The sequence below is a fragment of the Penaeus japonicus genome, unplaced genomic scaffold, assembly GCF_977035675.1.
Source record: "Penaeus japonicus unplaced genomic scaffold, GWHDUDI00000001_assembly GWHDUDI00000006, whole genome shotgun sequence".
Taxonomy (NCBI): Eukaryota; Metazoa; Arthropoda; class Malacostraca; order Decapoda; family Penaeidae; genus Penaeus; species Penaeus japonicus.
This window is the reverse complement of record NW_028234408.1, coordinates 16268758-16283757: the sequence shown is the minus strand read 5'-3', so window position 1 is coordinate 16283757 and position 15000 is coordinate 16268758.

The window sequence follows — 15000 nt, the reverse complement described above, 5'->3', positions numbered from 1 at the left end:
ATCGTGAAAACGAGCGAAGATTCCGTGCCATTCAAAGCTTCGAAATATGGACGAGAATTTCAGTGACAAACGCCCGCTTGTGTGACCTTGCATTAATGAACATGGGCCACAGTATGGACAAAAATAACCGCAAAGCCACAGATGCATTTAATGATAAATGTAAACAAATATCTGTTTAAGGCCCCATTTACGACTTAGAAATCATGCATGTTGAGTATAAGTATATCAAAACCGTTTGTTGAACGAAATACAAAAATCTATCTCATTTTCATGTTAAAGACCTACAAAGATATATTCAGATTTGTGAGATAATGAATAGGCTTATACAAGAGTCAATAAGAGAAAATAAATCTGTACATCGTAGTTTTATGCTAATGTTCTTACACGATTCAGTTTGTATATCCGAAATAAACGACAATATTCATTATTCTTTTATTTTCTGGCTGCATCCCTCTTCTTCCCATATACGTTTTAAGCTTTACTCGTGTTAGCCAGGTAGTGAAAAAAAAGCACGCACAGAACAACATCCCGTTGTTTATATTTGTAAGGGGTGAAGTGAAGGAGTAACCACAAAACTGATTAAGTAAACAGACAATTCCACATAAAAATCAAGAAAATGTTCACATATCTTTGCTTGTGGACGTGCTGTATCAATTTCAAAGTTATGGTAATGAGCCAAAAAATTATTACTTCTTCCTTATTACATCAGATCTAAAGAGGAGTAATGGTACTGCTTTTGATCAACTAGCCTATTCATTGTATATACATATCATATACCCATATATTACATAGTTATATATATATAAATATATATATTATATATATATACCCCGCCCTTTATTACTAACTATATATTTATGACGATATATATATATCGTAATATATATACTTTATAAAAAATATAAACACACAAAAATATCGCTTAGAATCGTATATATAACTTACGATACTATATATATAAAATTATTAATATATATATATTATATTATTCAGAAATTATTATTGCCTCCCCCCCCCCCCCCCCGACCCCCGATACCCCCCGCCCCGCAGTACATATATTTATAATTATATATTATATACTATATATACGCACGATACTATATATATATATGTATGTAATCGTATGTATATATATGTATATATATACAAAAAAAATTTTATTTATTTATCGATATATATGTATATATCTTGGCCACTCTTTTTCCTCCTCTTTACCCTGTCGCGAGCATCTATATATCTCATAATATTATTGTGTTATATATATATATATATATATATTTATATACTGATAATTCTTTATTTCTGATACTATTCCTGCTTGCTATATATATTGTATATATTATTTACTATATAATATTAGATAATATATATATATATATAATATATACTATGATATATAGTTACTTTATATTATATATTTATATATAAATATTATATATATAGGACGTTTATATAGTATAATATATAATATATAGTATTGATATTATACGAGCTGTATATATATATATCTTTATATTTAGTTATGCATAGATATAATTCTGACCAACACATATCTACACACACACACAAACACAACACCCACCATACTAATATATATACATATAATAATTTAAGATATATATCGCTTATATATATATATATATAATAATCATATATATTATTAAATATATATATAATATTACATATCATATATATATACAATATTATATTACATAATATAATATATATTATATATATAATTTTCTAGATTATTACTGTAGTTGCCGCTATATATATATATACCTATATATATTATAATATGATATATAAACAACACCAAGAATACTTACACACCACCAACAACAAAAAACACACATACACCACACACACACAAACAATCCCACACACACACAATCATATATAAATGATTCGAGTTATAGAATTACTATATATATCGCTAAATATATATTATCATACTATATATATATTCTAAAGATACCATTATATATATTGATATAGATACTATGATATATATATATATATTATATTAATCTATATATAAAGATGTGTGTGTGTGTTGTGTGTATTTAGATATATATATATAATATATATCATATATATATATATTTTATATATATTTATTATATATATATATATACATACATGTTATTTTATATGTATATATGTACACTGTAATATGTATATATATATATATATATATATATATATACATAGTATATATATTATATATATATATAATATATACATATATATATATATATATATTATATATATATTAATTATTCAATATATTATACATATATATATATATATATATATAATATACTAAATTATATATAGTATATGTATGCTTTTTTGTATGTTACCCATTAACACCATCTATATATATATATATATATATATATATATATATATATATATACTATATATATTATATTATTACATATCATATATATGATATTATATATATTATATATATATATATATATTAACTGAAGTACGTATATATATATATATGTATAAATACATAAAATTTTAATATATAATAATATATTATACATATATTATATATGTATATATGGCGGCATATATATATAAATATATTATATATATATGTATACTGGTGTATATATATATGTGTGTGTGTCCGTGCCTCGAGCCGTGTGTGGTATATATATGTATATATGTATTTATATATAATATATTATATATATATATATCAGCTATATATATATTAATATCATTATATATATTATATATCACATATTACGACACACAACACTAAACACAACACAGCACAACACACATAAACAGAACAAAACACACACACGACACAACATCACAACAACAACCAACCACAACAAACAAACAAACCAGCCAAAACAAACACACACAGACAACACAAACACCAAAAACAACACACAACAAAAACACACCATATATATATTATATATTGATATTATATTATATATATATATTATATATATACGGAAATATATATATACCAATTATATATATATATAATATATTATATATACTATTATATATATATTATTTTTTAATACTATCATATATTATATATATATATATATACTATGATATATATATATTATATATACTATATCTATATATATACTGACTATACACTTGACGCATATATATATATTATATATATACTATACGTTTGTTTTTTATAGTATATTATATATATATATGATATATGTTACGTGTGTGTGTCGTAAGTGGGTGTCGAACGGTGGGGGTGTGTGTGGTGAGGTGTGTGTGTGTGCTGATATGGTGTCTCCTAATTTATAAATGGTTGGGGGTTAAATATATATATAAATATATAATCAAAAGCTACAGTAATATAGTTATAAAATATATATATATATATATATTTATATATTTATATTATTAGATATAGTTTTATGTATTACAATACGTATACACTTGAACATATATACATAAACTCACTAACACATATATCGCATACATATATAATATTATAGTATATATACGATATATAAATATATATATATATATACGATATATATATATATCTATTATATACTTTCAATATTTATATATATACCACCACACCACAACCCACAACAAAACACACCCAAACACACAAGACACAACAACCACACAACCAACAAAACATATATATTTATAAATATTAAATACTATATATATATATATATATATATATATATATATATTATGTATAAATAAAATAAATTTATATTATATTAATATATATATATATATGTATATTTTAACCATATATATATATATATATATATTATATATATATATATATATATATATATATATATATATATATATATGTATATTTTATTTATTATATTATAATATATATATATATATATATATATATATTATATATATATATATATATTATATATATATGTATAATATCCTCCCTATATTATGTATTATATATATTATATATATATATATATATATGCTTATATAACGATTATATTTACTATATATATATATAATATATGTAATATATATATATATATAATATATATATATATGTTACTATATATATATATTATGTATTGGCATTAATATTTGTAATGATTTATATATATTCATGATATATATATTTATTATATATACAGTATATATATATATAAATATATAAATATATAATTTATAATATATATTATATGTATATTAGAATATTATATATATATATATCATATATATATATTTACATATATTATATATCATATAATATATGCTATATATAGCGCTTATATATATTAGTATATATATATATTATATATATATATATATATATATTAAGATATGTATATCTATATTATCTATCTATCTATCTATCTATCTATATGCTATATATATATATATATATATATAAAATATATATATATATCTACCCCTATATCCCCTATTTATTTATCTTCTTTATCTATTTATCTGTCTATTATCTATCTATATAATTTTATATATCTATCTATCTATCTATCTTTACTATCTATCTATCTATCTAATTTTATCTATATATATTATATATATATGATAATTTTATATGATAATATATATATACATTTGTATATATACATGTATGTATGGCTATGTTCTGCACAAAGCATACCATCTGGCTATCAGGGTCAGCATGGGCACGTTACTCTGGTCTGGTTTACTCCTTGTTCCCATATGTGTTAGATCTATTCTAACACCCCGGTACTTTAGAGGTCGTCATCTTGCTGTATGTCTGTGCTCTCTGAGGCTACTGCTTGATGGAGACAGTGGATGGATTCCCTTTAGGGATTTCTTTCCTTCTGGTACTAGGAGAGAGTGGTGCCATCTGTGTTTAGGATTTTGAACTAAACCTATTTTGGTGAATAATCTGGTATCTAAAATAATTATAATGATAATTTCTATCATCAATCAATGAAAATAAAATTATTACTCCAATTGAAATGAATAAATGAAGAAATCTATATCAATCAGCGAAGTGCAAAATCATTCTAATTTAAAGATGTAGTTGATTGAATAGCTACATTTGATTTAATTGCATTTATTCCTTTTTTTTTTCTTTGCGACTATTGTAGTTTTATTACATAATATCTTTGAAGATGACACTTGATACTTCAGAGGAGAGGGAAAAGTATATTAGGATAATTATGTCCGATGCCAGAAATGGAACAGAAAAAGAGGCAGAATCATAATTCTAAAAAAACGAAGAGAAAGAAATAGAGCAAATATAAAGGGGAGGAGGAAAGTAGAACTATAAATGAAAAGATGATTAGACTGAAATAGGGGAGGATACGTAAAAAAATAAAAAAAATTAAATGTGGAGAAAAACGAAAATAGATGAATAGTGAAGTGAGTGAGAGTAGAAGAGAAGTGGGAGAGAGATGAGAGGAGTTGAGAGTAGAGAGAGAGAGAGTGAGAGAGAGGAGAGGTCGACGAGTGTGAGAAGACGAGAGAGAGACGAGAGACGACGATAGAGAGAGAGAGAGAGAGAGAGAGAGAAAGGAAGAAAAAGAGAAAAATGAAGAGAAAGAGGGAAAGCGAGAGAGAGAAAAAAAAGAGAGATTGAGATTGAGATAACCAGACAGTGAAGAAAAGCGAGAAAGACATACAGACAGAGAAAAGAAGAAAAGAAGAAGAAGAAGAAGAAGAAGAAGAAAAAAAAAATGGCCGAAAAAAATACCCAAAAAGAAAGAAAGAAAGAAAAACAAAGAAATATCACATCACAAAGAGGATATCCGTTGAAGGGGTAGAAAAAATAAGATAAGAAAAGATCTACCTTTAAGGCAAATATATCCTCCGGGCAAAGAGGCAGCCATGGAAACAAAGGGAAGCGTTGGAATGAGAAGAATGTGTCCTTTTTTAAGGGGGGGGGGGGGATTGTTTCTACATTAGGATGCCGTGGAAGCCATGATGAAGTGATAATGAAAATCTTCATTGTGAAAGGAAGAGAGATAGAGAAAGAGCGGGATGGGGGGAGAGGGAGGGAAAGAGGGAGAGTGGGAGAAGCGAGAAAGAGTATTAGCCCCCGGAGAGGGAGATAGTTGAGTGAGTGAGAGGAGAGGAGATGAGAAGTAGGAGAGAATAGAGAGAGTGAGAGATAGGAGAGAGAGAGATAGAGATGAGGAGGGGAAGGAGATGGAGAGAGAGAGGAGAGAGTTAGAGGGAGAGCGAGCGAGAGAGAGAGAGGAGAGGTGAGTGCGAGAGTGAGTTGAGAGAGTTTGAGAGAGAGAAAGGAGTGAGAAGAGAGAGAATGCTAAGATGAGTAGAGAGGAGATGATTGAGAGAGAGAAGGAGAGAGAGCGGCGAGAGTAGTGTCTGAGAGAGAGAGAGAGAGAGAGAGATAAAAGTAATGTATTAAGATCTTCTGAAGTTAAAACACATTGTAGATGAGAAAGAGGGAGAGAGGCAGTATCGGAAAAGAGAGAAAGAGAGAGTGGGAGAGGAAAAGAGAGGTTATTAAGCTTTGGTGAACAAAAGCCCTACTGCAGATTTTTTTTTTTTCACCAAAGATAACAAATGCAAGATAAAATAACAAGAATAAGGGGGGGGGGATTCAGACTCTCTGTGAAAGGCGATATGGTAGGTATGTAAATGCACGAGAGAGAGAAAAAAAAAAGAAATTACAAAACTAGATTGCAGAAGAAAAGTATATAAAAGAAGTCCTATGTTAATGAGAAAAAAGAAAAAAGAAAATGGGTAGGCGGTATTTTCTCTCAGCCTGGATTTTCAAAATGAACATAAAATACGTTTAGCCTGCCACACAAAGAAAGCTTTTCCCCTAGTATCTTTCTATCAATATACTTTATTACTGTCCCTAAATAGCTCTCTTGAATAGCCTATAGAAAATGGCTTTTCTATTAGTATAAAAAGGACTAAAGGAACGACCCAACATTTTATTACTATAACAGCCCAGTCTCTCTCTCTCTCTCTCTCTCTCTCTCTCTCTATCTAAAAGTTCCTCGCTCCGTTTGACAGTCTTTTACCTCCGGGGAACAGGATACAATACCGGGCTACGTCTTCTTTAAGGCCGGTTCTCCGTCGGGCACAGGTTTGGAAACTCAGGAAAAACGCCTTCGGTGTGCTCGTACGGATGCCTTTGGTTGCATGGCCCGAGGCCGTAGCGATGGGATTTGGGGGTGTATATGCAGGCTGTCGGTAGGGAGATGTGGTTGGGGGCCGTCTTCCGCTGCGCGTCTAATGTGAAAACGATATCATAAGCTCTTTCAGCCTCTGTCCTCTGGATGCTGCCTGGGTGTTCGGGTATCGCCGCCTCCTCGCTTTCGTTGCTTTTGCGGTTAAGAGGGAGAGACAAGACAGACAGAGATAGATAGATAGATAGATAGAGAGAGAGAGAGAGAGAGAGTGACGTGATGAGAAGAAGAGAGAGGTGAGAGAGAGGGATGGAAAAGTGAGAGAGAGAGTGAGGAGAGGGGAGAAGGAAAAAAGTTTGTGAAGTGAAAGTGGAGTATACGTGTGGTTATAGATAGAAGAAATAGAGAGAGAGAGGGGGGAAAGAGAGAGAGAGAGATAGAGAGAGAGAGAGATAGAGAGAGAGAGAGAGAGAGAAAGAGAGAGTGAGAGTGAAAGAGAGAGAGAAGGTGACAGTGGGAGTAATAGAGAGTTCGGAAAATGTAACGTGAAGAAAATAAGGCGAAAATGTGTCGAGGGAAAAGCGATCTTTTTGCCGTCAGGAGGGAAGGATATGGCCCCAAAGGCTTGAAATATTGAAATGAAAATTGTACGAGACAAAATAATAAAAAAAGAAAAGAAAAATAAGAACGATATAAATGAGAATGATATTGGGATAAGTGAGACAGTTGTAGCAGTGAACTTAGGTATATTGACTTATTTATGGTGAAAATGATAGAACATTATATTGGATGGCGATTGGAATTGCGTGAGTGAGCCAAAGGCTAGGAGAACTTTTGTACCGGTTCTCTCGGAGTTATGCGGCGCGCGCGCGGCGGTGTATGTAGTGTGTGTGAATTGCTTATTTTGGTATCTGGGTGTCGTAAGCGATTGAGGTGAAAAGCCGCAATTATATGGGTCTACAGGGAAATTATTATTTATATAGATATAATATTATATGACGTATTATACCTATATATCAAATATATATATATATAAGAATTAATAATATATATATCTAATATACTAATGCGGCAACGTTATATATATATGTATATATATATATTATATATATAATTTATATATATAAATGTATATATATATATATATGATATATATATACAAGTTACTTTAATATATATATAGATATATATTATATTATATATATATATACTACTATTATATAGAGTAGTTATTATATATAACGAATTCTATGTGTGTGTGTGTTTGTGTGTGGTGTAGTGTTTGTGTGTGTGTGTGTGTAGTGTTTTTTTGTGTGTCTGGGTGTGTGTTTGTTTGGGGTGTCTAGGTTAATTACTTATATATATATATATTTTTTTAATATATATAATGAAAAAGTTATATATTTTTGTCTTATATATATACTAATATATTGTTAGAGGTGGTGTTGTGTTGTGTATTTGTGTGATTGTGTGTTGAGTGTGTGTGTGTGTATTTTAGTTATTACATATGATGTACATATGATTATATATGATATATTGTATATATATATATATTATATATATATATTACAACACACATTCTTGGTGTGTGTATAGTTTATATGTTATATATCGGTAGTATATATAATATATAATAATTAGAGATATATCGTATTGAGATATATGTATATATATAATATATATATATATTTATACATATACATTATTATACGGCAGATGTTATATTATATATATTTTTAAGATATATATATATATATATATATATGTTATGATATCCTAAATATATATATGTTTATATATAATATATATATATTATAGTATAGTATGTATATTATATATGTATATATAGATATGATATATTTATGATATTTATATATATACATACATATTCAATTCAATATGAGATATATATTATATAGTAATAATATATATATATATATATATACTTTATTGATAGATATATATGTATATATAATAAAATATTTCATATATATATATATATATATATATTATATATTATATATTTAGATAGATATCATATATTTATATAATAGTTATATTTTATAATAATATTATATATATACACCACCACATATTATATATATATATATATATATATATATTGATAGTATATATATAGTTAAATATATATACTGATAAAACATAATAATATATGATATATAGAATATATATAGTTATATATTATTAATATGTATATATATATATATATATATATTATATATATATTATGTACTATATATATATATAATATATTTATTTATATATTACTATATATATATTTGGTATGTATGTATGTATGTATGTATGTATACTTAACATATTCTTACAGACAGATGCTTATCAATTCATCTACATTTTTACAATGCAATCTGAGATATGTATACATTCTGACCCTATCCGCTTAAGCACAAACTTACGGAAAATTTTTTATTTTCGCCCATCCGCATGGGGAATGTCATATATGAATCTGATTTATTCATAATGTAGCTTCTCCAATGCCGCTATGCCATTAGGTGTCCAATCTTAGCTCACTCCATTCAACTGTCGGCGGCACCTCATCCTACGGGGTTATAATCACTCCCTAGAGGAGGGCGGCTGGGCGTGTATAATAGGGATTCCTTGAAGAAGGATCATTAAAAAAGTTGAAAAAAAAAAAAATTAAAAAAGAAAAAAAACAAAAAAAGAAAAAAAAAAAGAAAAATGATTTTGTTTGGTTTGTGTATTGTATAAAAAAATTATTTAACGTCGAAATATGTGTTTTTTAGGGATTAAGGGAATAAATATTAAATATAATAAATTAATAGATTTAATAAAATAAAAAAAAAAAAAAAAAAAAAAAAGAAAAGATAATAATAATGAAAATAAAAATCAATTATATGAAAGAAGGATTTTATCATATCATTATCTTTAATGGTTTATAGGAGGGTAATATCTATACATTGTTGGTTCATTTGCAAATTGTTATTGTTATTGTTATATCATTGTTTGCCATGAGCTCTTAACACTAACCATAGTTTAAAATGTGATTGGACTATAAGGCATAGTGTTTCGCGATTGTGGCAGAAGAAGAATATAGTAAAAACCAAAACAATAGTCATCAATACACATGAGTTGTGTACAGAGTTGAGATATTCATTGTATCAAATCAAAAAGCCATTATATTAGGGTTTTTTTTTCTAAGATTTAGCAATTTTAGGGCGTAAATCTCTTCTATTGATTTATTGTTAAACCTACCCAGTCAATATATCATTTTTATGATACCATATTCATAGGGCTAGAAAGATATCGATTATAAATACACACACACACACACACGCACACACAAGTATATATCATTTATATGCTATATATATTTAAATATATATATATATTGTTATTAGTTATATTATATTAGTTACATTATATAGATATTCATATATATTATATATATATATATAGTTTTATATATATTGGTTATATATAAGTGTTCTATAATGATATACTGATATATAATATATATATATATATAGTTATATTTTTGTTATAGTTTATGAGTTATATATATTTATATATAGTTAAAGTTTTGTTATAAGTGGGTATATATATTATTATTATATATCTAGTATTGATTTGTGGAGAGTTGTTGTGTGTGTGTGGAGTGTTGGGGGGGGTGGTGTGTGTGTAGAGAGACATATATAATTTATATATATCATATTTTAATATATATAATATTGTGAGTAGATATTTGATGATAAAGATATATTTATATATTATATTTTGGTATAATGAGTTATATAGTGAATATATATTAATATATATATATTTATTTATTGTGTATAAATATTATATATATAGTAGTGTGAGTATATATTTATATGATTTGATAATTGTTTTTTATTAGATACGCTTTATGATATATATAGCATATTTGTAGTTTCACACACTGGGCACACATCAACACACGCATACACACACTTCCACACACACACACCACACACAAAACACAAAATACATTATATATTATATAGTATTAGCTGATTAATATATATATATATATATATTATATATATAATGTATGCTATATTATATTTATATACATATATTTATATATATATATTATATTATTCTATATTCTATATAGTTTACACGTATATATATGTTATAATATAATCTTATTTAGTTATATATATATATTATATATTATATTATATAAATATTAGTATGTACATCATATTATACATAATATATATATTTTATTTAAATATATATATAGTATATATATATATGTGCATTTATATATGTTTATATGTTCTACATAATATACATTCATATATATACTTATATATTATATATATATATATATATATATATTATATATCATATATTATATAGAATATATGTATATATATATATATTTATATATATATATATATACATTATATATACATATATATATATCTATAATTATTTACTATATATATATTAAATATAGATAATATATATATATTATATATATATAAATAATATATATATATATTTATATATATATATATATATATATCTATATATATATATTATATTATTTATATATTATAATATATATATTATATATCTGTGTGTGTGATGTTGTTGTTGTGATGTGTTATGGGTACATGAATATAATATATATATGTATGTTAACTATAACACTATAATATAATGTACTAATATATATATATGTATATAATATAATATTATAACTATATACGCACTTCATAATATAATTATATTATACAATATATATATAATATATTATATATATATATATATATTTATATATTTATACATATATACACTATAGCATCAACTAATATCATAATATAATCAACTACCTATATTATATATACCATATATCTAGATTTATACATCTATATATACATATCTATATTTATACTTAATACTATATAAAACTAGACATACTATCATAAATATATAATTATATATCCTCTATATATTTTATCTATCTTCATATATATATTTAAACTATATATATATATGATATATAATACGTATACATACTTATATGATATCCTATATCTGTTCTGTGCTAAGCTGTGTGTCCTGATGTCGTAGTCGTATAAGTCGTGTACCTAATGATACCTATTACCTAATACATATACGTCACTGCTCATTATATTTATATATCACCTATATATATATATATATATATATATATATATTAACTAATATATACATATATATATTACTGTAGATGCCACTGCTTTCTCTGATCTATGTGTGTAGATCAGTTCGGATGTGTGTGGGTTGTGTGCAGTGTGTGTGTGTGTGTTTGTATGACTGTCGTGATGCGATCTTGTGTCTGAGCGATCTTGTGTGTGTGTCGTGTGTGTGTGTTCGGGACTGTGGTGTGTGCTTGCATTTTGTGTGGGTGTGTGTGGTGTGTTGTGCAGCGGTAGCCACATTAGGTTTGTTGTGTTGTGTGTGTGTGGTCCATTTCTGCCTGTGTGGCTTGTGATATCTATATCAACTAACAACACCACACATACATCACAAAACAACATATAATATTTATAGATATAATAGATATACTATAATTTATATATTGAATATAGATAATATACATTTCATATATATATCCCTTCAGGTACTATATATTTAATATATCTTAATGCTCCGTCTGAACTATATAGTTACTTATATATATATATTATAGATTTATATATATATTATAAGATTACTATATATATATATATATATATATATCTATAGATTATATATATGTATATTTATATATAATAAATTTCTCTATAGTTATATACATGTCACTTGTGTAGTGTGATAATGCTGTGTGTAATGTACCTTGTGTGTATCGTTGTGTGATAGTGTCAGATGTGATGTGTGTATGAGTATAAACTGTCATCTAATTATATACTAATATTTTATATACTGAAGATAAATATAATACTATATACGATATATATATATGTCATATAATACTATATATACTCATATAAGTATATCTAATTATATTTATAAATATGGTACTATAAGTATCATATATAATATAACTACGAAACATACTATATCAAATCACACCTTATCAGCCACTATTATATATAACTATATATTATTTTGTTTTTAATATATTTATTCAATATTTAAATTATATATACATATATATTTTTATATATTATATATATATATACTATTTCTAATAACTATATATTTATATTTACAATATATTTAGATTATATGCTAAAGGACTTTATATATACGATAAATAGCTATAAATATGATATGTATTTATATATTTACCTATAAGATATAATTTTTATATTTAAGTACTATAATTATTATATATATACTGCTAAATATCATACATATATATATTCTAGAGATAACTATATATATTTATAATATTTTTATATATACCTTATATAGCTTAACTATAATATAAGTATATGTGTGGTGGGTGTGTGTGAGGGTGCTTGTGGTGTGTGTGTGTGTGTGTGTGTGTGTGTATGTTATATATATAAACTGTGTTTGTATGTGTATATGCGTATTCTGCATATAAGTTTCTAATCTAGGATATAGTCTTTCTACACTCACACCACACACACACTCACACACCACACAACACACTCACATATATTTATATATGTTATTAAAATACTAATATATAATATATATAACTATCATATCATATATACATTTATACGATATCTGTGTGATATGTGTAAGGTATGCCGCCGTGTGACGAGGAGTGGGAGAGAGAGAAGACAAGAAGAGTGCTAATGCTGGCTGTAATCCTGTCTATGTGTGTATATATGTATATATTCGATGAACATAAAGTATATTTATATACTAAATATATATATATATTATATATATATATATTATAATATATATATTTATTCTATATATATTACCTAATATAATATAACAATATAATATATACCTCAACATATATATATATAAATATATATATATAAATTATATCTATGTATATACTTTAAATATATATATATATATAATATACATAAATATATATAATCTATATATATAAATAACTAATGTACATAATATATAATATATATACTATATAATATATATATATATATATATATATATAGATAGATATATATAGATATGTATTAATGTGTACATAATCTATATATAAAATATTCATAAATATATATATAATATATATATATATATATATATATATGTATATATATGTATATATACATTTATATATATATAAATATATATACTATATATAATATATATATATGTTATATATATCTAATATATATTTTATAATATAATTAACTATATATATAAAAATATATATTAGTATGTGTGTGTTGTGTGAGTGTGTGTGTAGTGTGTGTGTGTGTGTGTGTGTTGTTGTGTGATGTGTGTGTGTGTGTGTGTGTGTTGTGTGTGTTTGTGTGTGTGTGTGTGCGTGTATGTGTGTGTGCGTGTGTGTGTTGTGTGTGTGTGTGAGTGTGAGTGTGTGTGTGTGTGTGTGCATAAGATATTCATATATATAAAATATAATATATATATATAATATATATATATATATATATATATTATATATACATATATATATATTTATATATAATATATTTATATATATATATATATATAATATTACAATATATAATACATATAGTATATATATATATATAAATACAAATTATATATATAAATATATATAAATATCACATCTCATAAAAATATATAATTATAATATATATAAAAAACACTAAAAACGAATAAAAATATAAAAATCTCTATATATATAAATCTTTCTATGTTGGGGGGTAGGCGGGTAAGTATAGTATATGGAGTAAATAACCAAACA